The following is a 21,109-nucleotide window of genomic DNA, read 5'->3' as shown; positions in this document are numbered from 1 at the left end:
AGTGAAACCACTTGGACAAGAAGGGTGTTCCTGTCCAAGTGGATGCACCCCCACAATACAGGCCTGACTGACAACACAACCACTACTAATGCATCCTTCTCTCAACATTGGCCTTTGGAGGAGCACCTGTGGTGACCTGTTGCAGTCAAGAGACAAGGTATATGTAATCTTGTACAATAAATCTATAGTATTGTAACCCTATAACATTTTAATATACTGGTTGAAACAAATATGCACTCCAGTGTTTTTTATATTGTGCTTCTAACCTTTTTAAATCATTATTCCTTCTACCATTTTAATTTTTCCAACTCTCATTTTAAGAGATTAGTAAAGGTTTTGAGGTCAAAGGTCAGCCTTTAAAAATATACTCAAAATTTGTATAAATTTCTGTTTGCAGTAGTTTTTTTCAGTAAACATAGTTGTTTTTAAGCTTTCATGGTGCACCTTTTGTTTTAAAGTATTCAAAGGCTGGTTAACCTGTGGCCTGTAACTGGCAGTGGAGGATTTTTTAACCTTTCCTAAAAACATTTTTTAAGCAATCTGGTTCCAAGTATTTAACAAGTTTTTAACAACAACATTCCACAGAACATGAATTTCAAACACCTGAGTGAAGTTACTCCCCTAACACTCTTCAAATAAAATATAGGCACCAGCAACCCCCGCAGCCCCATGAGGGATTAAGTGGGTCAGAAAATGGATGGATGGATGGATGTTCATGCTAAATTTGTGCTGGTTTCCCCAGTAACCATTTTCATTTCTCCAACTCTCATTTTAAGAGATTCGTAAAGGTTTTTGAGGTCAAAAGGTCAGCCTTAAAAAAATAAATAAATTATTAAAAATTAGTATACATTTCTCTTTGCAGTAGTTTTTTCAGTAAATATTGTTGTTTAATTTAAAACAAACTTCAAAACAAAAGGTGCACCATGAAACTTTAAAAAGGCTGGTTAACCTGTGGCAAGTCCCGGAAACCGTTGTCATATAGATAGCGGCACAAACTAAAATTCTTCCAGCACAATGGAAGCACAAACAGTTAACACCAATTTTATTTTTTATGTGAAGAATGTGTGGTGGTAACTTAACTCATGTGTTTCAAACTAATGAAGAAGATGTTTAGCATTTTAGAACAACAGCTTTCTAGAGGCATCCCTCCGGTTCAAAGTGACAATTGTGTTATACACAAAATTTTTCTATGTCCCGCCAGGATCTCTGGTCCAAGACATTCTCTTTTTCTTTGCACTGCATGCAGTCACCTTGTCCTGGGACTCTGCGTATGGCCATAAAGTTTCCCAAGTGTTTATGCACTGCAGCCTTCTCTTCTTCACTCCAGGGATGTTTCCTCTGCTTTTTTTGGGTCTCTAAAAATAAATAAAAAACCAAGACAAATTATGTAGTATTAAAAACAGAACAAGACAATGTCTTCAACTGATGGACTGCACACTTTAAAAGCTATAATATGAATGAAAAAAGCAGGCTCTGATGACATTGCAAGTACCACAATTCAGGGTATATCAAGTCTCTTAAACTTCTGTACTACTTATCAGTGCCCATATTTACACAAATAATCAGAGTCATCTCAGAGAGCTTCTAATTTAGCCTAAAAAAATCCTGCCCATGAGTCTTTGTTTAGAAGTGACTCAGATAGAAGAATAACTGAGTAAGGAGACAGCAGAGATTTTTATCTTAGTGAGGAAGTGTGTTGGAATCTGTTGCTAGGTGTGACATTGTCTTTAAAGAGTTGTACTTGGTTGATAAAACAAGACAAAAAACAAAAATGTGCTCCTAGTGATCAAAGAAGAGAACTAGGTTAGACTAGATTAAAAATGTGTCTGATGACAACAAGAGGCCAAATTCATGATTGTCAGACAACATCAAAATGTTTTCAAACACCTTACTTAGAGCCTCATAATTTTGATTTGCTTATTTTTATGTTCACTTGCAACTTAATTTACTACCTTATCTATGTGATATTAATGCATACTCTGCTGTCAGCATTTTACTGGGATTGCTTGCTTGTATAAAGCTGTCTTCCCTTCTGGTACTTAAGTGCACTGAAAACCCAAGTTAAATCAATCACAGTTGCTCTTCAGCTGTAAACAGTTTTATAATTGGTTACAGTGGCCGTACTGTTATAATCCAAGTGTGGCTGTCTAACTAATGAGAACGTTGTTTACATCCAAAGAGGAACTGTGATTGTTTTACTTGATTTTCAGGATGCTCAAGGACAATAAGAGTCAGGGAAAAGCTAAATTGAGTGGGTAAAGTAAAAAGAAAATGCAATTGCAATGTAAAACATGTTACTGACTGCTTCTCCGGTCTCTCCGGTTCTTTAACCTGTTTGTGGCTTTTTCCTTGTCTTAGACTGAATTTATATAAATAATGACTCTTAATAACCTAAAGTATACATTTCTTATGTTAACTTAAAAGGCAGAGGGATGTTCACAGCTACAGTACTGGTTTTACATACAATTAATGGCAACACAAAAAGCAATAGCAATCAGAGGGATCATCATTATCCTTAGCAGCAAAAAGGATTTGAAAATGCAAGGTAACAAGGAAAAGATAATTGGAAAAAGGAATTGTTCTTTTAAAATATTTTATCATTAAAGATATTTATAATCTGATTTATGAATTGTAGTTTTTGATTCTCCATTTAGAAATTGAATTTAAAAATACATTTTCAATTTGCAGTATTTAATAATGGATTAATAAATGCATCTTACAATTCTTTAATAATTTTTTAAAAAGTGCAATTACAACATACTTTTTAAAATGAATTAATAATTGTGCGATTTAAAAGTTAGATTTTAAATAGTTATTTTTCTTTTTTAGTGACCCTTGTGGTCCTCCATAATGCAGCACCAGGGTGAGAGGTTGTGACTGTACTCGGGTAAGTTTCCTTGGCAACAGTGGAATAGAACATCATATTCTGACTATTTTTGAACGTGCACATTTTTTAAGTCCAAACATTAAAAAAGAAAAGAAAAAAATCAACAGTCACCTGTTTTTGGCAATAAAACTAGTTTGGTTTGTTTCAAGAACCATTAGAGACCCAAATGAAAACATACATTTTAACAGAATTTAGCAAAATAAAAGGTTTTGTGTAAAAGGTTTTCTAATAGCTGAGTCAAAGCCTCCTAAAAAATTATGTGAGATTGCCAATTGGAACACAAGGCAAAGTTTTCCTGAAGAGATCATGGTTGATACAAGAACAAAAAAGACAAGGAGAGTAGACAGAGTGGTAGGATAATGTATCTTAAGCCCCTTTCCCATTGAAATCAATGGTTTGAAACGTTTTCAAACCTTTTTGTTTCTTAAACGCTTTGAATAGGAATTTTGGCCCTTTCCCATCTGCCCACAAAGCCGGGTCGCCGGCAAACTGTGTCTCCTCTGTACTCTACTGCCGTGTGCGTGGTGACACAATTACACTGGGTTAGTTGATAATGTCATCAGTGTGGCCGAAATCCGGGAAATAAGCTCACAGTAGACCAACGGAAGGGGTCAAGGAAGTAGTCACAGCACTGTATACAGGGTCCGAAATTAACACTCGCCAGTCGCCAAATGCGAGTAAATTTCCCGTTTGGCGAGTGAATTTCAGAGGGCTAGCTGCCACATGGCGAGTAAATGTTTGAATAACATAAAAATAACAAAACCCATCTGGGCTGCGGATGACCCGTTCACAGCTCTGTCCATCCAGAGCTCAGTCTAAACTCCGCCTTCTGGGGGGGAGAGCGGCTCCCAAATCCTATATAATCCTCGCATAATGGTAAGTACACTCATCTGTCATATATTAAATCCCACCATCTGTCATAATGGTAAGTGCACCAAGAGAGCTGAGCAGCCCATGGAGTTCCACAGAACCAGACTTCCACAGAACCAGGGGGGGGAATTTCAGGTGACTACATCTTGAAGCTCATCAAGAGAATGCAGAGTGTGTTGAAAGCAGTAACCAGAGCAAAAGGTGGTTACTTTGAAGAACCTAGAGTATAACACATATATTCAGATGTTTTTTCTGTATTCTTAAGTATATAATTCCACATGTGTTAATTCATAGTTGTGATGCCTCCAGTGTGAATCTACAATCCTTATAATCATGAAAATAAAGAAAACTCTTTAAATGAGCAGGTGTGTTCAAACTTGTGGTCTGTACTGATTACATATACATATATATATATACATATATATATATATACATATACACATATATATATACATATATATATATATATATATATATATATATATATACATATATATATATATATATATATATACATATACACATATACATACATATATATATATATATACATACATATATATATATATATATACATACATATATATATATATATATATATATATATATATATATATATATATATATATACCTCAAGGAGGTTTGGTGGGATATAACAAGGCCACTGCTTTTCTTTCCTCATATTTATATAAAAAAATTACAATGAGATTTTGAGCCCCTAAAAGAACATTGGAGAGAAAAAAAAGTACTTTCTTGTGCACACTAGTTAGTTAGTTGAGCACAGTAATTACATTCCTGTGCACAACAAATACTCAAGCTGTTGAATGTCATATTTTAAAATTAAAATTGTTTTGTCATATATTTGAAATTTAGCATGGTCTTGAAGAGGCTAGACATAAAGGTAAAATAAGAACAGAACCTGGTGACAAACAACTACCTTTAACACTGCAAAGCTGTCACAAGTTGTACAACAAGGCAAAACAAGACAAAAACAACAAACCTCCAAAAACATAAATAATAATAGATAACAAAAAATATATTTGTATAACAAGTGAGCAAGCAAGATCTAGAACATAAATGTTTTACAGGAGCTTAATCTTCAGCTCCAACAGATCACACAGAGCTTCCTACATATACCTTCTCACAATATTAATGAGGTCCCTAATTCCGTTTTTAAAACGGATTGGTTCGTTGTTCACAGCGTTGTCAAAGAGTTCAGAAATGTCTGGGTATTGCTGTGAAAATTCATTTTCAGCTGATGTTTGTTGCTGAATTGTGGAGAAAGGATTTCTCCCGAAATGGGAGACTTGTGTCAGTGATGACCCCACTTCCTAGTAGTAATCTTGTGCAGCTTCGGCGGCCTCTGGCAAAAAATCTGCTGATAGTTTCTTTGCGCATCCACCAAGGGCCAGATGATTTGGAATACCCTTGCCTAAAATAATTTAATAGAAAGACAAATCAACAAGTGATAAGTTTTTGTGAAATACCATTAGGATTATGAATCCCTGGTGGGATGTGCGGAGTGTGTTCAGGAGTGGAGGAACAACTCTGATCAGTGCCTCAAGTGTAGAGATGACCTGCCAAGCTACACAGAAGTAGCAGGACTCTCAGAAGCACTTAATTGCCTGAAGTTAATTGAGTAAATACTTAAAATTTCATGTTAATGTATTATGTTTTTTATTATTCGATTGGTTCATGTTCAATATGTTAAAAGTTTTTGGCTAACTACTTGTTTTTGTTTTTTTGTTGGATCAGTACAGCTATTACATTGGTTTATATTTCATCTTGTATTTTTGTCTGAATTGTGCTTCCTATTTTATTTTGAAGTCATTCAAACATAACGCTAGTGTTTATCCCTTTTAAAGAAAACAGAACACAATGAAAAAAGGATGAGCAATGCCTTGTATAACTTTTTACGTAGAAAAATGTTTATGACGGTTCTGCTGGTGCAGCAGAAACATAGACTTGAAGAAACTGGCTCTGTGCTTTGAATAGCTCTGGATGTTAGAGCCGAGTCTAGATAGGATGTTGCACAAGCTGCTGTAAGTGAAGAACTATTCCCACCCTCTCTACACCACTGAAGAGACAATTAAGTGTTCACCACCAGTGTGTTGTAACATTAGAATAGCTCATGATCAAACAGTCGTTGAGATGGTGCACTAACAATTACCAAATTAATGGCAAAACAAAATTTATTATTTTACTAAATGACAGTATAGTTCTCTCTCCTGACAGTTGCAGAGAAGTCATATTATTTATGGAGTTCAAAGACCTCCCATACAGGTAAAAAACTGCCCAGGTTAAAATTATTTAGAAAGGCAAAAATGTTTTTTTAATATCTCAAACTTATTCAAGCTGAACCATAGGCTGACATTTCAATAACTTCACAGCATTATTTAAGACAAAGTTTTATTAAAGTGGAATGAAATGTAAAAACTAGTTACATAAGGCAATAGCTTAAAGTTTACAATAGAACATAACATATTTCCAGTTTTTTGTAGATAATTAAGTAATGTGCCATTAAGGTTTAAAGGCAATTCATGTAATTATGACATGAAATTAAAGTAAAAATTTTTGACTTTTTGCATTATGTTACACTACGCACTATGACATGAAATTAAAGTAAACATTTTTGACTTTTTGCATTATGTTACACTACACACTAAAACAATATATTTGATGCAAGTTGTCTCTGGATAAACGTTTACAAATAAAATTAAGCAAAAATCTATGCATTAAAGAAACGGCTTCACAAATACGTAACTCCACTATTAGTGTGAATTCAATTTCTAAATTTCTTTATGGGGCAGTGATAAATTTTACATTCAAAGTGGAACAGTGTTTTTTAAATATGTAGTGAAAAGTTTACAACACTGTCAGAGTTAAAACATTCATTACAGAAATATTTTCCTCCTCTAGGAAGACAGAATAATGACAGTAACTTTCACTTCAGGGTGTTTTCTTTTGTGTAGAGTTTAAATTGATCCATCTCCAGCAAGAGTTCTTAGAGGACTTTAAAAGTGTAGTACAAAATAGGAGGGTATGCACAGTTCAGGGCATAAATCAGTCCCATAAGCAGTGGACAAGCTTTCGCTGTACTCTTGCATCCTGGGACAATCTCATAGCTGTCAGATTTTGAAAACAGTTACTGACGTCACTCTTGCTGTCCTGCATGACACACACAACAACAACAAAAATAATGTTACTGAGAAGCAAAAATGCAGGGATAATTTTTTTCTACCTCACTCCTGTTTATATTGGCTGTTTTCCCAGATATATGGTAAATGGTAAATGGCTTGTACTTGTATAGCGCTTTTAACTAGTCTTGACGACCTCCAAAGCGCTTTACACTACAGCTCAGTCATTCACACATGATATATATATATATATATAAAAAAAATTCTCCCCCACAAAAATAAAGTTCCACACACAACACACCGTTTCATAAATGTTCCATTTATTGACTATGAGGTGTTAAAATACGCTGGATATGGTGATTCACACCACATTAATGAACAGCGACATCTGCTGGTCATTTAAAATACCTGTCCTGAGTGTCAAATTTGCCATGTCTGTCCTGTCGCAGTTAAATCTCTCTGACACTCAATAGATGACTTTATTCCGAGTAAACCCTGTAGCTATAAAAATTATAACAATATATTACATCTAAATATATGTATATATTTATATATGTATTAGACCTGCTTTAATTTAAAACACAGAACTTTCGATGAGGGCAGAAAATACAACGAAAGTTTCTCCATGCCTTTATTTTGAAGGGCACCGGACCGGCGGGCTTGAAAGCCACGCCCACTTCTGAAACCGAAAATTGAATGGTATTTCCGTTTTGGGGGCGAAAACAAAAAAAAAACAAAATCAAGCCGTTTAATGGATTTTGGTTTTATGTGCAGAAACCACAAAACGGGAAAACGAATTGGCCGTGTTTCTGTTTTTTCTATGTTGAATTATACCATTTAATCAAACTGATAAAAAGTACCTTGGTCGAAATAACTCAAAAGAATGCCAATCTCTGACAAAACAACCATTAACTATAATATTGAATGAAAATATTTCATAAATGTATAGTTTAATACTCATAAGGTTTGCAAAACCATAACTGGTTAAGATTAGCATGTCACCTTGCATTCCTATGCATTGCCGTTAGCTTTAGCATGTTAGCTTCAACACTCATTTACTCAAAACACAAATATCTCTCACAAAAACCGTTTCACCTTTTACCACATGCAAGTACATAATCAACAACATCTTGTAGGTTACAAGAACCATAATGTACTCTTGATTTTTCTGTGCTTACCAACCTGTGATAAAGAATAAAGACAGCACACGGGTTGAGCTGATGATAACTTTTCAGTGAGAGGATTTATTCTTCCTCGGCCAGTGTGCAGCTCTACTCTCTATCAGTTGCACATCGCCCCCCTGGTGGCAAGCATAGGTATAGCGGTTACTCATTGCAAGTTAAAATGGTATCATGCGCATTTTATGTAAAGCAAATAATAAAATAACATTAAATGGGGTGGCTGTTTTTACCTACACAAAATTCCAAGTCTCTACACAGACTATTTTCAAACATAATTTATTAAATTCATAGTACTTACTATACGTACCATATATGTCCACAATTTCATCATGGCTGTAGTTGAGTGAAATGTCATCCTCTGAAATAATAAACAGCAATGAAAGCCATGAACTTTGTGTTCGTTAATGAACATAAGGCATAAATGTGTAACGTCAGTAACACTTAGGTACCAAACCCTTGAAACAGATTGTTGAATAATCGTAGTGTTTTAACACAAGACAGCATGTGATAATTCAAAATAGAGCTATACACAACAATGTGGTATAGTGTCTGCATACAGTGTTGCATTTGACTAAAGGCACAAGTCAAAAAGAGTCTGAATCATCAACCTAAACCCCATTACACCCACTATCAGTGTTTATTTTCATGTACGGCTTACTTTCAGCTGCCTCTCTTTTCTTTTTCCAGTTATCTTGTTGGCTGCTCTGGCATGCTGAATCTTCCACTTTAAAAACCAAAATATCAGAAAAATATAATATTGTGGTTTAAAAAAATATTTAAATTTTTTATGTTTCTCAGTGTTTAAATAAATTTGCTAATAAATACATAGATTTTTTTTACCCAATGTCAATAATGCATATCCCAAAGTCATCAAATGTCTTATAGTTTGAAGAAGACAAATAATCCACAATATGTAGCTGTGTTTTCATCCAATTACTATGCAATTTTGAGCGAACCTTTGAAATATTGCAAAAAAAAGTGCATCAGACGCATTTCTATTCGCTGGTTTGTAGCAAATTTGCCAGTTTATCTTACACGTGTTGATGTTTGTGTTAGACATTTAACACTCTAAACAGCCCCAGTTTCCACCACTAACAAGATTAAAATGCTGCAAGTAAGAAAAATTGGCATGTTTGACCACTTAAACCACTACAACTGAACTCCAGGATTGCAGTTCCACAATTGTGCGAGACATTTCTGCTTCTTCAACCTAAACATACCCATCTAAATCCAGTCCACTCAGCACAGCAGGTAATACAGCAGTCAGACACCCCTTGAAAAAAAGTTATTTTCCAATGTGTCAAAAACAAGCAGGTCTCAAAGTCTGTAAGAAGACTGTAAGAACCAAATTACGTCATACGCTGCGGAATCGAGACAAATTGTTCTCCGAGTATGTAAACGACTTTTAGAAATACTCAAGTGTCTTTGTTGCCTCCAGCCCTGTTTTTGAGCACTATGGTTATACCCAAGAAGGTGCCCCCAGCAGAGTCAGCTCATCAGTCATGTAAACATTTGCTACATTAGAACTGATTCGACAAAAGTGTATTTCGATCTGCTCTATAGCGCACTTGCTTCTTTGGAAAAAGTCAAAAAACAGTTCAAGCAAGCGTAAAAATGTTTTGCTAAATTGAATAAGTAAATTCGAATTTTGCGGTTTCCATCAAGCTTTTCTAATGAGATATTTCAAAATACAAATTAAAAAAAACATTGGTGGAAACTTGACTTCTGATAACTCATGATACAGCTATACAACAAAGTGTATTTTTGTCTGCACTGATTAGTGTATTGGACCACAGACTTTTTCACAGATCAAAGTATAAACCATTGGTGCATGTCTTACTTTGACACCCACCCAAGCTAGTATCAAAGTGTTTACTTAAACATTACAATCACCTGACTCTATTCTCCGTTTCTTCTTTTTTGGGGAACTCTGGGATGTTGTTTAAATTTCCCCTGTAAAGAACAACAGCAGCAAAATATTGTATGCTGGTTTATACATATCAAAATTAATATCTTAATTCTTGCTTTTGATGTATTTTCTTTGTGCATGTGTGGGTTTTCTCGGGGTACTCCAGATTCCTCCCAAAATCAAAAAACAAATGTAAGGTTAATTGGAGAATCTAAATTGCATGTAGTAGGGAGGACGAGTGTGCCCATTTTCTATTCTTTTGAGTATGCTTTGCCTTGTGATGGATGTACCTGTCTGACCTACTGACAGCTGGGATAGGCCCCAGCCACTTCCAACACCATTTTTAATGGGGTTGCAAATGGATGAATGTATTTTAATTTATAATGTTTCACAAAACAGTCTGATTAAATAAAACTGTGTTGCACACATTGGTTAAATAAAAATGTCATACATGTGTCAATGATCTGTGTTACCGTTAAACTGCTGTGTAAAAATAGTAATGTTACTAAAAAATCCAAAGTGCATACTTACCACAGCCAGAAATATTAAGCGAGTTGAGGTTCTTCCCTCTCCAGCTCAGAGTCCCTTGCTCCATTGCAAAGAGGAGTTTGTTTATTTTGGTTACTTGAAATGTTTTATCAGTTTGTCTGTAGAAGTCACAATGTACTCTGATATCATGACCCATGAATCTGGCAACCTGTTCAAGTTCTTGTTCGTCAAGGTCCAGTAGTTGGCAGAGTGTAGCAACTTGTTTCCTCAACTTAGTTGACTGGAAGAGCTCTGGGTTGTCTGCATTACTTTCCTCTGCGTATTTTCGAAGACAGTCACATCCTCTTATGTTTGTTGTTCCAGAGGTTCTTGCGAAGAGATAAGGATTTTCAGGCAGTACACCTGCATCTTCTCTTCTTTTCAACAACAATGCAATTGAGTTCTTCATCTTTTCTGTCAGAAAAATAGGTACCTTTCTCCCTCTCTTGCCCCATATTTCGATGCAAGTTAATTCCTTGCTCAACTTCTTCTCCACTGAGGACAAAGTTTTATAATTGTTTTCATTAATAGGACTGTTACTTGCTCTTCTGTATGTGTCCAATGTCAAGCGTGATGCCTCTCCCTCACGTCACTTATTGAAAATAATGAGCTTTGCAAGAACAGACTCATTTAATGTCTTATATGATGCCAAGTCCATGTGGTCCATCAGTACCCCCTTGGCTTCATCATCCACTTGTCTGAGATAGTCTCGCAGAGCTATCACATTTTTGGTGAGAGGGATGTCATCATCTTTATTCCATCGTTTTTCCTGAATTGTTGCATGAATTGGTTGCAACTAGCATAAATCGTCCTAGCTCTCTCATTCTTTGGGCGATGTACTGGTGGTGGGATTGCACATGCCCATGTTTTGCATACAAGGATTCGCCATATCTGCAAATTAAAGGATCACTTCTAATGTGAAAAGAGACGTTATCTTGTCTCATGTTGTTGATGATAGCCTGACATCCAACAGATGCTGCTGCTGAGATTGGAAGATGCCGTGCAGCACAATTCTGCACTCGTCTCTTAACATTACTGTCATCTGTCTCACATAATTCTTTAACTTTGCCTGAGGAATGATGTCTCCACAACAATTTTTTTCTGAACATCCCAAGACAATATGAGCTGGGCAAAAAGTCCTGAACAGATGCTTTCTCAGATGGATGCTTCCATGTCACTATTTGTCCTCTTCCTTCTTGAATAACTTTGACATTGTGTTTGAAGTCTCCTTTGTTGCGCAGCTGTTCTAAAAGAACCTTTCTTTCTTTAGAGCCTAATGGGAAGCTGAACGCATAAGCCACATCTTTAATATCACTATGTTTTCTTTCCAAATGTCTTGATATGTTTGATTGGGAATTCCCACAGTAGAAGCAGTAATGCTTCTTGTCCCATTTCCTTTTACGGTCATCCTTTCTTGTACAAGTTTTTACTGTCAACTTTTGTTTGTCCACTCCGTCTTTCTTGTACCGTTTGAATTTTGTGTAGCAACTTGTTTCCTCAACTTAGTTGACTGGAAGAGCTCTGGGTTGTCTGCATTACCTTCCTCTGCGTATTTTCGAAGACAGTCACATCCTCTTATGTTTGTTGTTCCAGAGGTTCTTGCGAAGAGATAAGGATTTTCAGGCAGTACACCTGCATCTTCTCTTCTTTTCAACAACAATGCAATTGAGTTCTTCATCTTTTCTGTCAGAAAAATAGGTACCTTTCTCCCTCTCTTGCCCCATATTTCGATTCGAGTTAATTCCTTGCTCAACTTCTTCTCCACTGAGGACAAAGTTTTATAATTGTTTTCATTAATAGGACTGGTACTTGCTCTTCTGTATGTGTCCAATGTCAAGCGTGATGCCTCTCCCTCACGTCACTTATTGAAAATAATGAGCTTTGCAAGAACAGTCTCATTTAATGTCTTATATGATGCCAAGTCCATGTGGTTGTTTTTACATACATTCTGGGATTTTTGCACTCGTCTCTTCAGGGATGATCTTCATCCAGGCTGGTGTCTGGATCTTCATGATGATCTTCTGAACGCTTTTTAATTGATACATTGGGCTTGAATCCTCCTCTTGACTAGATGACGAACTAGGATTTGGTTCATAGTCCAATCCTGTGCAGCTGGATGCTTCAGATTCGGAGAAATAACCTTCCTTGTTCTCGTGGCTGTCTTTACACTGTTTGGGAAACATGAATTATTACCAAATTAAAAACAACTGTACTACATCTAGTTTTACATTCCTTAGCTGTCCTTCGCTATGTTCAAACAAAGAAAGTATCAGTTGGCGTTCTTATTTAGACACCTTTAATTTTTATGTTTTACCTCAGTTAACTAAAATTTCCTAGCTAAAATTGTTAAGATGAGAGCACCTAACATCTAATTCAAACTACTTAATTATACACTCAGACTCGTCCAACAAAGTTGAGTCTGATTTTTGTTCTGAAAGGGACTTTAAAGTGAATACAGTTAAACTAAGTCTTAATATTTTCAGAAGGTAAATATTACTGAACAGAAGCAATATATGTACAAGATCTCTGCAAAATCTATATTCAAAGGTCTGATTAACATAATTGTGTACAACTATCTTTTCCTGTAAACACTCAAATACTTAGTTTTTTATAGAGATAATAATATCTTACAACTGTTCCACTTCTGTGGATTTTATTTGGTGGATGTCACTAAAACCACAAATCTTTTATTCATCGCCAATGTCGGAGGGATAAACGGTAGGATAAACAAATCTATATAGTATTTTAGATATTACAGTTTATTACTTGGATGTAGGGTTGTCAAAAATAACGATACTCCGAAAAGTTTTGATACTCAAATGTTGTATTTGGATAAGAAAACTAACTTGTCATGTTATCGATACTAAAGTGCTGGCAGGGAATGTCCGCACCCACAGTGGAGGTCTGACCGATCATTGACTTGAATGATGCCCCCTAACCTAAGTGTCATGATATTTTTCTAGGATGAACCCGGATACAGCACGCACACACAGAGCTAGTTCTTAGGAATGAGTTTATTGAACAGGGTGTGGAAGAGACTGACCGGGAGGAACTCTGGAGCCGAAGACCTGAGACCAGAACGGAGCATCTGAGCCGAGGACTTGGAGACCAGAACATCAGAGCCGAGGACTTGAGACCAGAACGTCTGAGCCGTGGACTTGAGACCAGAACGTCTGAGCCGTGGACTTGAGACCAGAACGTCTGAGCCATGGACTTGAGACCAGAACGTCTGAGCCGTGGACTTGAGACCAGAACGTCTGAGCCGTGAACTTGAGACCAGAACGTGTGGCAGAGTGGCCCCGGCAGCTCTCACCAAGACCCGGGCAACTGGGTGTTGTGCAGGCATGCACATATATCTGCTACTAATATCACAAGCGTGGCCACAGGAAGGCAAAGCCAGCCATTGTTTGTCAAAAGAAATAGGGAAAAGCCTTATTTGCTATGTTTTTCATATGAGGTATGCGAAGAAGGAAAACTGAAGGATATTGATAAGCCAGTGGAAACGAAGTCGAGCTTTAGTTGTTCTTTATTAATAATTTTAATAATTTAACATCTTTTAGTAAAACAAAACAAAAAATAAATGTTATTACGGCAAGGGTTGATTCACACTTCAGCTCCCCAGTAGTGGTTAGCAGTTTGTGATCTGCTCTCTGTAACATGAACACCAGCTTGACCAGCTATGGCTATGTTATGCTTGTTTGCTGTGTGTATCCCAGCCACTGTTATACAATGTTCAAGCTTACTCTGCCTACCCAGAACCAAACTTGGAGAAGCAGAATTCAGTTTTCATGCCCCAGCACTGAGTGTCATGTTAATGTCAAAAACTGTTTGATCATGACTGAGGTGGACTTACAGCCTAATATTTTGATAATTTTTGCCTCTCCTACCTGTTATTGCAGCTTAATATTCCCAAGAAATTAATGTTTCTAGATTTGAACAGTGATGATTAGAAACAAGTCCACAATGATACAAAGATTATATGACAAGTATATCCATATATACATTTACATACATACACACACATACATATTAGATGACTCAAATTAAACACTTCATACCTTTCTCTGCCTTGCAGCCATCTTTCCAAGGGTCTAACACAAAACAGAAGAGATATTATTTTCAAGACCATACGTAAAAAATGTATCGTACACGGTGCATTTGAAAGCTTTCTTCACGTTTCATGCTGCCTGTTTGACTTGAATGATGCCCCCTAACCTAAGTGTCATGATATTTTTCTAGGATGAACCCGGATACAGCACGCACACACAGAGCTAGTTCTTAGGAATGAGTTTATTGAACAGGGTGTGGAAGAGACTGACCGGGAGGAACTCTGGAGTCGAAGACCTGAGACCAGAACGGAGCATCTGAGCCGAGGACTTGGAGACCAGAACATCAGAGCCAAGGACTTGAGACCAGAACGTCTGAGCCGTGGACTTGAGACCAGAACGTCTGAGCCGTGGACTTGAGACCAGAACGTCTGAGCCGTGGACTTGAGACCAGAACGTCTAAACCGTGGACTTGAGACCAGAACGTCTGAGCCGTGGACTTGAGACCAGAACGTCTGAGCCATGGACTTGAGACCAGAACGTCTGAGCCGTGGACTTGAGACCAGAACGTCTGAGCCGTGGACTTGAGACCAGAACGTCTGAGCCGTGGACTTGAGACCAGAACGTCTGAGCCGTAGACTTGAGACCAGAACATCTGAGCCATGGACTTGAGACCAGAACATCTGAGCCGTAGACTTGAGACCAGAACATCTGAGCCGTAGACTTGAGACCAGAACATCTGAGCCATGGACTGGAGACCAGAACATCTGAACCGTGGACTTGAGACCGGAACAGCTCACCAGGAGATGGGAACAGGAGTGGGAACAGAGCTGAGCTGGATCTAGGCTGAGACTGGAACAAAAACAAAGCTGACGGAAAGTCTATTGGCTGACTGTAACAAAAAACAAAGTTGAAGGAAGTCTTCAGGCTGACTGTAACAAAAAACTGAGCTGACAAGGATTCTGGCAGAGACTGAGCGGGAGTGAACACTATGGACCCACGACGAGAACAGAATGAGGTGAGTCTTATAAAGAGGTGAACACAGGTGGCAACAGATCAGGGGTAATTGCAGCCTGACAGGTGACGAGAATAAAGACTAATTAGTGTGGAGAGGTGTGACTAATAGCTGAGCAAGGGAGAGCTGAGTGAACTGCAAAATAACAAAGAAGCCAGACAAAACTTAAACCATGACACTAAGTGGCTGAAGCAAGAGTTGAAAAATCTGAACTTTTTCATCACAGGTGAGAAATTGCGTTATGTGGCAGATTTTCCACCAAGAGAAAATATTTTTACTTCATCAAGCCTCCTGAATGATACCCCCTAACCTGAGACAGATGGACAGATTCTCAGCTGAAATGGGGCACCTGTAGCTGTCATAGCTGGAGATGAAGGCACCAATGCTAGTCTGCAGGTTGTCAAACTGGGCTCAGGTGAGACGTAAATTGCACCGAAATTTGCGTGCAGCAGGTGGTGATAGTGCCTCTAAATTATCTGGTGAATCCAGGCATAGCCCAAAGGCGGGCGACGACAACGTTTTCTAGCTTTATTCAGTAAATACAATCAAACCACTCTATTTCATCCTCAATTTTTCCGTGTCTGGCAGAGGAAAAGAACAGGGTAGCTCCTCTTAAGGGGCACCACATTGTCAGACGCGCCATCACAGCGTTTAGGATCTGACCTATTTGCAGGTCAGGTGTGGCCTACAAGTTGAGGCGCATTAAAAAGATGTCCTTTTGAATGCGCAAAAAGTCTTTGCTCTGAACGCACCATAAGGTGAGATCCCGCCACCCTCAGTAAAATGGTTTAGTACGATAATGATATCCGGCTGTACCTAATTGACTTAACTCTGATTACCTACAACCATCAAATGCAGTTATCGTTTTGATGGCACAAAAGTGCTGTTCGGGTGAACCAGACAGACCAGAAAGTTTGAATGCTGAACGTTACTACATGCTAAGCTAAAATTAGCACTCCTGTTGAGCTGGGCAGTGTGCATCACGGCACGAAATGCTCTGGTCTAACACATCAACACATCAACACAACTACAATTTGCGTTGCAGATAAAAATTCAGTTCCAGTTAACCGTCCATCACATACACTTAAACATTTTGGGGGAATGATTGACTGAGGCCTTGCTTTGCCAAGAAACGCAGCCAGTCGGCCGCTGCTACATCAGCGCAGCCGTTAGGCATATTCCTCCAAACTGCCCAGGACTTTTTGCCCACAAGGTGCTGCCCTTGAAACCTGTTGAAGGAAGATTAAAAAATATGGGGAAAGTGGAGGGAGAGAAAAAAGAGAAGAATTTATCATACCCTAACCCCTAAGATAAGAGTATGAGAAATCCTACACAAAAAACCTCAATGCACAAAAAGCACAAATATAAACGGGACACATTTATCTCATGGACTTACACACGACAAATCTCAGATTTTTTCCTTCTGCTATTATGTAAGTCAGTAGTGTGTGCATGTTGTGTGGAAATATGTATGTCCATGAACGCCGTCCGTCCAGCAGGCAAGTGTCCTTGATGGAAAGTCTTATCACTGCGGCGCTCCAGCTTGACGCCTCCACAGATGTTAGTTTACATTGTATAACTACAGCTTTACATAAAAAATATTTAAAATTTACTATAATTAGTTCAATTCATACTCAGGTTCCAGTTACATTTTAGTGCACAGGCCTTGATAAAAGGATAATACCAGTGTAGAGCAGGCACTTGAACTTTGTATTATGCACAATTTTAAGAAATAAGCCAGACATGATGCTGAAAGATTTTACTTTAACTGCAATGATGTTAAGTTAGTGTCTCTGATGTTCTAAAACAATCATGGTAATCCAGGTAGGGTTCATGGAGCACTACAAGACAATTTGCTGCCCAAAAGACTCCCACAAAAATTCTATTTTACCTAGAGTTACTAAAATGTTCACACTTGTTCTAGGCTACAAGAAGAACATGCCCTGCAAATTTGGGGTCGGCCAGGGGCCGAGAAACAGCTGTTTGAAGGTTATCTGGAAAACACTATAATGGACGGTGTCCAAAAATGGAGTTCGTTTCATGGTCCTGCTCAGATTAGGAACATTCTTTTGAGGCAACCTTAGTATGGTCGGAAAGGACCCAATCCGACAATCACAACGAGACCAAGCCCTGTCCTGGTTGGCCACTTCTACCTCCCACGATAAGCCTTAATTGGTCCTCAAGGTCGTTTGAATTAGGGCCTTTGATTAAACACATTTTGGCTTCCTGCTGCAGGAAAGAAAGTCTTTTGCAAACATGCATGGTACAGTTTGAAGAGAAAGACCTGACAAAGAGACTGACCTATGCATGACCTTTTAGCTAAATCCTGCAGCCAGCAAAATTGTCCTTTTTTAGAGCAACTTTGGTCCATTGAAATATGAAAGTAAAATTACTGCAGCCACTGCAGGAGATGGGATTTTGGTTTCAGGTTTGCGTGGTGCTGTTGAGAGAGTCTGACCAGACAAGGAGAATGAGATCAGGCAAGACCTTTTAATAAATCCTAAAGGCGGCAACATGGTCCATGGCTGTGCTGCATTGACATGCAAGAAACAGAAATGGGTCTGACTCAACTGCTCAGGGTAGGATGGTCTGTTCTAGATTAACCTGGGACCGTTGCGAAGGGCCTTATCAGACAATTAAAACAGGACCACCTGTCTCTTTGTAGCCCCTTGCCGAGAGCCAGAACTCAACCCTGAAAGCACAATTTAGGCCTTTGAGGTCGAACATGGAGTTTTGGGTCCAGATTCGGTGAGGCTGTGTTACTGAAGGAGGCCAATATGACTGCTGACCTTTTGTGACCTTAGGGGTTTTTCCTGTTTTTGAGTCACTTCCTGGTAGAGGATTTTGACCAAACTCACAGAGTAGCATCATCTGGTCATGCAGAACACAATCAAATTACTTATGGGTTGACATGTTGTTAACTGGAAGTAGCTGTAGGAAGTTACTAGAGAGCTGTGCTTTGGTAAGTTTGTAGAACCTTTTGAGAGGAAGCTGCATAGAAAATTTAGGCCAGATTGGATGAGGTTTTTCTGCGTCAAAGATCTTTTTTCTGCCCCTTCTTGCCCTTAGCACACCAAGACGAAATGGTCCAGTGACACCAAACTCACAGAATCTCACTTGTGAGAATCAGCCATCTACAACAAACTTGACCAATTCTACCAAATGTAGGGTTAGACAATTTGCTGTCTAAAAGACACCTGCAAAAATTCTACTTAACCTAGAGTTAAATTTTCATGCATGGTCTAAGCTGGGAGATGAAACAGCTCAGTAAATTTGGGATCTCTAGCCGGCAAGTCAGATCTGTAACTTCGGGATAAAGATTGGCTCTAAGGGCTGGGTCAGTCTGGCTGGGTGCGAAGCGGGGCTGGGCTCGCGCTGCGGCTGGGGGAGCAGCCGCTCCGTCGCCCTCCCCTCTCCGCCGTCGGAAGCGCTGCGCTCGGCCCGTCCCTTGGGTTCGCCCGCGTCCCTGGTGCACTCGTTGCGTTGGCAGGCGCAGGTCGCTCGCGGGGCGGTGCCCGACGCCGCCTAGAAGACAGGCTGGCGGCGGGGATGTGGTCGGCAGTCGGCGGCGGCCGACTATGACTCTCTTCACCAGAGGCAGATTTCACATCGGTCATAGGTAACTTTCTCCTTCAGGGGACCGTAGTCGCTTGATAGTGAGTGCGGTCCCCTAGAGTTTTGATCCATCTGTCTCTGTCTACAGGTCTCGGCCTGAGAAGGAGAGGCTTTTGGCTAAAGGCTTGAGAGGGTTCCTCGGTCATCAAACAGGGGTGGTTGGATGGGATCTCTGCCCCCTAAGACCGGGGAACTTTAGTCATCAGCTGCTACCTCCACATGGTACACCCGGGCAATGGATCGAGCGAGGCTCCGGTCTTGCTCGATCTAGCTAAAGCAGCCTCCCACTTGTCTCTTGTAAAGTAGGTGACCGGGACTCCGTGTGCTGATCCAGCTCGGTGGCCGTCGTTCCATCCGTGCACGGGCCTTCCCTCTCCAACCTCCTTCTGGGTCTGCTATACTAGCGGACCCGGAAGGGCGGTTTCCCTCTGCCGGATGTGGTTTGCCAGTGCGCGTTGGCCCGAGGACCGGGGGCTCTATTGGTATCCGCGTAGGGTCAACCTGTTTGGCGTAGGGGGCTGTTCAGTGGGGTTGGAGGTCAAAGGGATTGTCCATGTGTACGGGCGGGAGCGGCGGTTCCGGTATGGCACTACGCGGAGCGCGGGAGCCTGCTCCAAACCCTTACGGGCTACTAACCAAAGCCATAAAAGGTTATATGACTGTTAGCGATAGGGGTACCAGATCATATGAAAACCTTATATTTGCAAGTCTGTGTATTTACAAGAGGGACCAACAACTGGCCTGCAAAAAAATGTTTGGTTCCTCATTTTTGTAACCTGCTGCCATATTATGACTACGAAAGCTCCGATTGGTTCGCCACCAAACACTAATCATGCTTTCCCTGTCGTTACAGAGGAGTGATACAGTGGAAATTGCTGCGAGGAGAAGACCGGATGAGGGACTGTTACCCACTCTGTTGGAGAGGAGTGTAAGCTGTGAGACTCCAACTGCAGAGGAGAAGCAGTCCAGAATGGCGTTGCTTAAGAGACATGCAGAAAACGTTCCGTGGTCGTCCCCCACTAAAAGGAAGCTCGAAGGAGGACTGCCATGGTCGGCCGATAACAAATCCCATGTCACCTCATTGAAAGGAAGACTGCAATTTCGATCTTCGAGAAGGACATATGATTTGTTATCTACTCCATCAAGAGGACATGGATGTTTTCCTCATAGGAGGCTCTTTTCTCCTACCCGAGGTGCACGGGTATAATATTTTTAAGTGTTGATCCGGCATGAAATAAAGGGCTAGCTGCTCAAAGGAGGAAACTCCTGAGAAATGTATCGGTAGGGATCAGAGCACCATGGGTAGGACAACCCTGCCCATTGTGTAAACTGAACCTTACGACTGTTGGGTCAGCAGCCACCCACATGGTCAAAATACACAGGGCCAGGAAAATCGAATACTTTTGCAAGAGGTGTACCACTAAGAAACCCAGTCTCAGGAGTGTCACGGTGCACGGTGGAATATGCGACGAGAGAGCTAAATCCAGACTGAGTACAGGGACCCATGCTTGTGCATTCTGCTCCAGAACATTTTCAAGCTCGAGGGGGAGGTCGATGCACATAAAGAGAATGCATGGGGAGTCATTGTCTTCTTCGCAGGATTCTCGAGGATCACCCACCTCCAAAGAATCACATGCTCCGAATATGGCTCATTCACCTGCTCTCATACCCAAGAGACTTGAATATACGACAAAACTCGGATTGAAGCAAGCCTTCCGAACCGTGCTGACAGATAGCCCGAGCGGTCACAAGGGCCTTCATCCCTTGTATTCTACCTTCAAGGACTTGACGGTTTACATGAAAAGGACTGTGAAAGAGATCAAGAAGAAAGCCGGTAAGGAAATTAAATCCGGACCTAGAACAAGGTCCTCACAGCAGACTGCAGTGCAGAATTCGAAACGGGATAAGTATAGAGTCCTAC

General features: G+C 39.7%; 2 long non-coding RNA genes across 2 annotated transcripts; both read right to left on the bottom strand.

Moving 5' to 3' along the window:
- Positions 1-6,425: 6,425 nt before the first annotated feature.
- Positions 6,426-12,312, bottom strand: LOC118566162. Its single transcript, XR_004932855.1, has 6 exons — positions 10,516-12,312; positions 9,969-10,028; positions 8,734-8,799; positions 8,383-8,433; positions 8,077-8,194; positions 6,426-6,925 (listed from the first exon to the last, which is right to left on the bottom strand). It is a non-coding gene; the product is annotated as an uncharacterized LOC118566162 (long non-coding RNA).
- An 11-nt stretch (positions 12,313-12,323) lies between these two features.
- Positions 12,324-14,931, bottom strand: LOC118566168. Its single transcript, XR_004932862.1, has 3 exons — positions 14,832-14,931; positions 14,571-14,603; positions 12,324-12,680 (listed from the first exon to the last, which is right to left on the bottom strand). It is a non-coding gene; the product is annotated as an uncharacterized LOC118566168 (long non-coding RNA).
- Positions 14,932-21,109: the final 6,178 nt, after the last annotated feature.

Source organism: Fundulus heteroclitus, chromosome 1 (genome assembly GCF_011125445.2).
Source record: "Fundulus heteroclitus isolate FHET01 chromosome 1, MU-UCD_Fhet_4.1, whole genome shotgun sequence".
Taxonomy (NCBI): Eukaryota; Metazoa; Chordata; class Actinopteri; order Cyprinodontiformes; family Fundulidae; genus Fundulus; species Fundulus heteroclitus.
The sequence above is the reverse complement of the archived record's forward strand: the minus strand, read 5'-3'. Positions and strand labels throughout refer to the sequence as shown.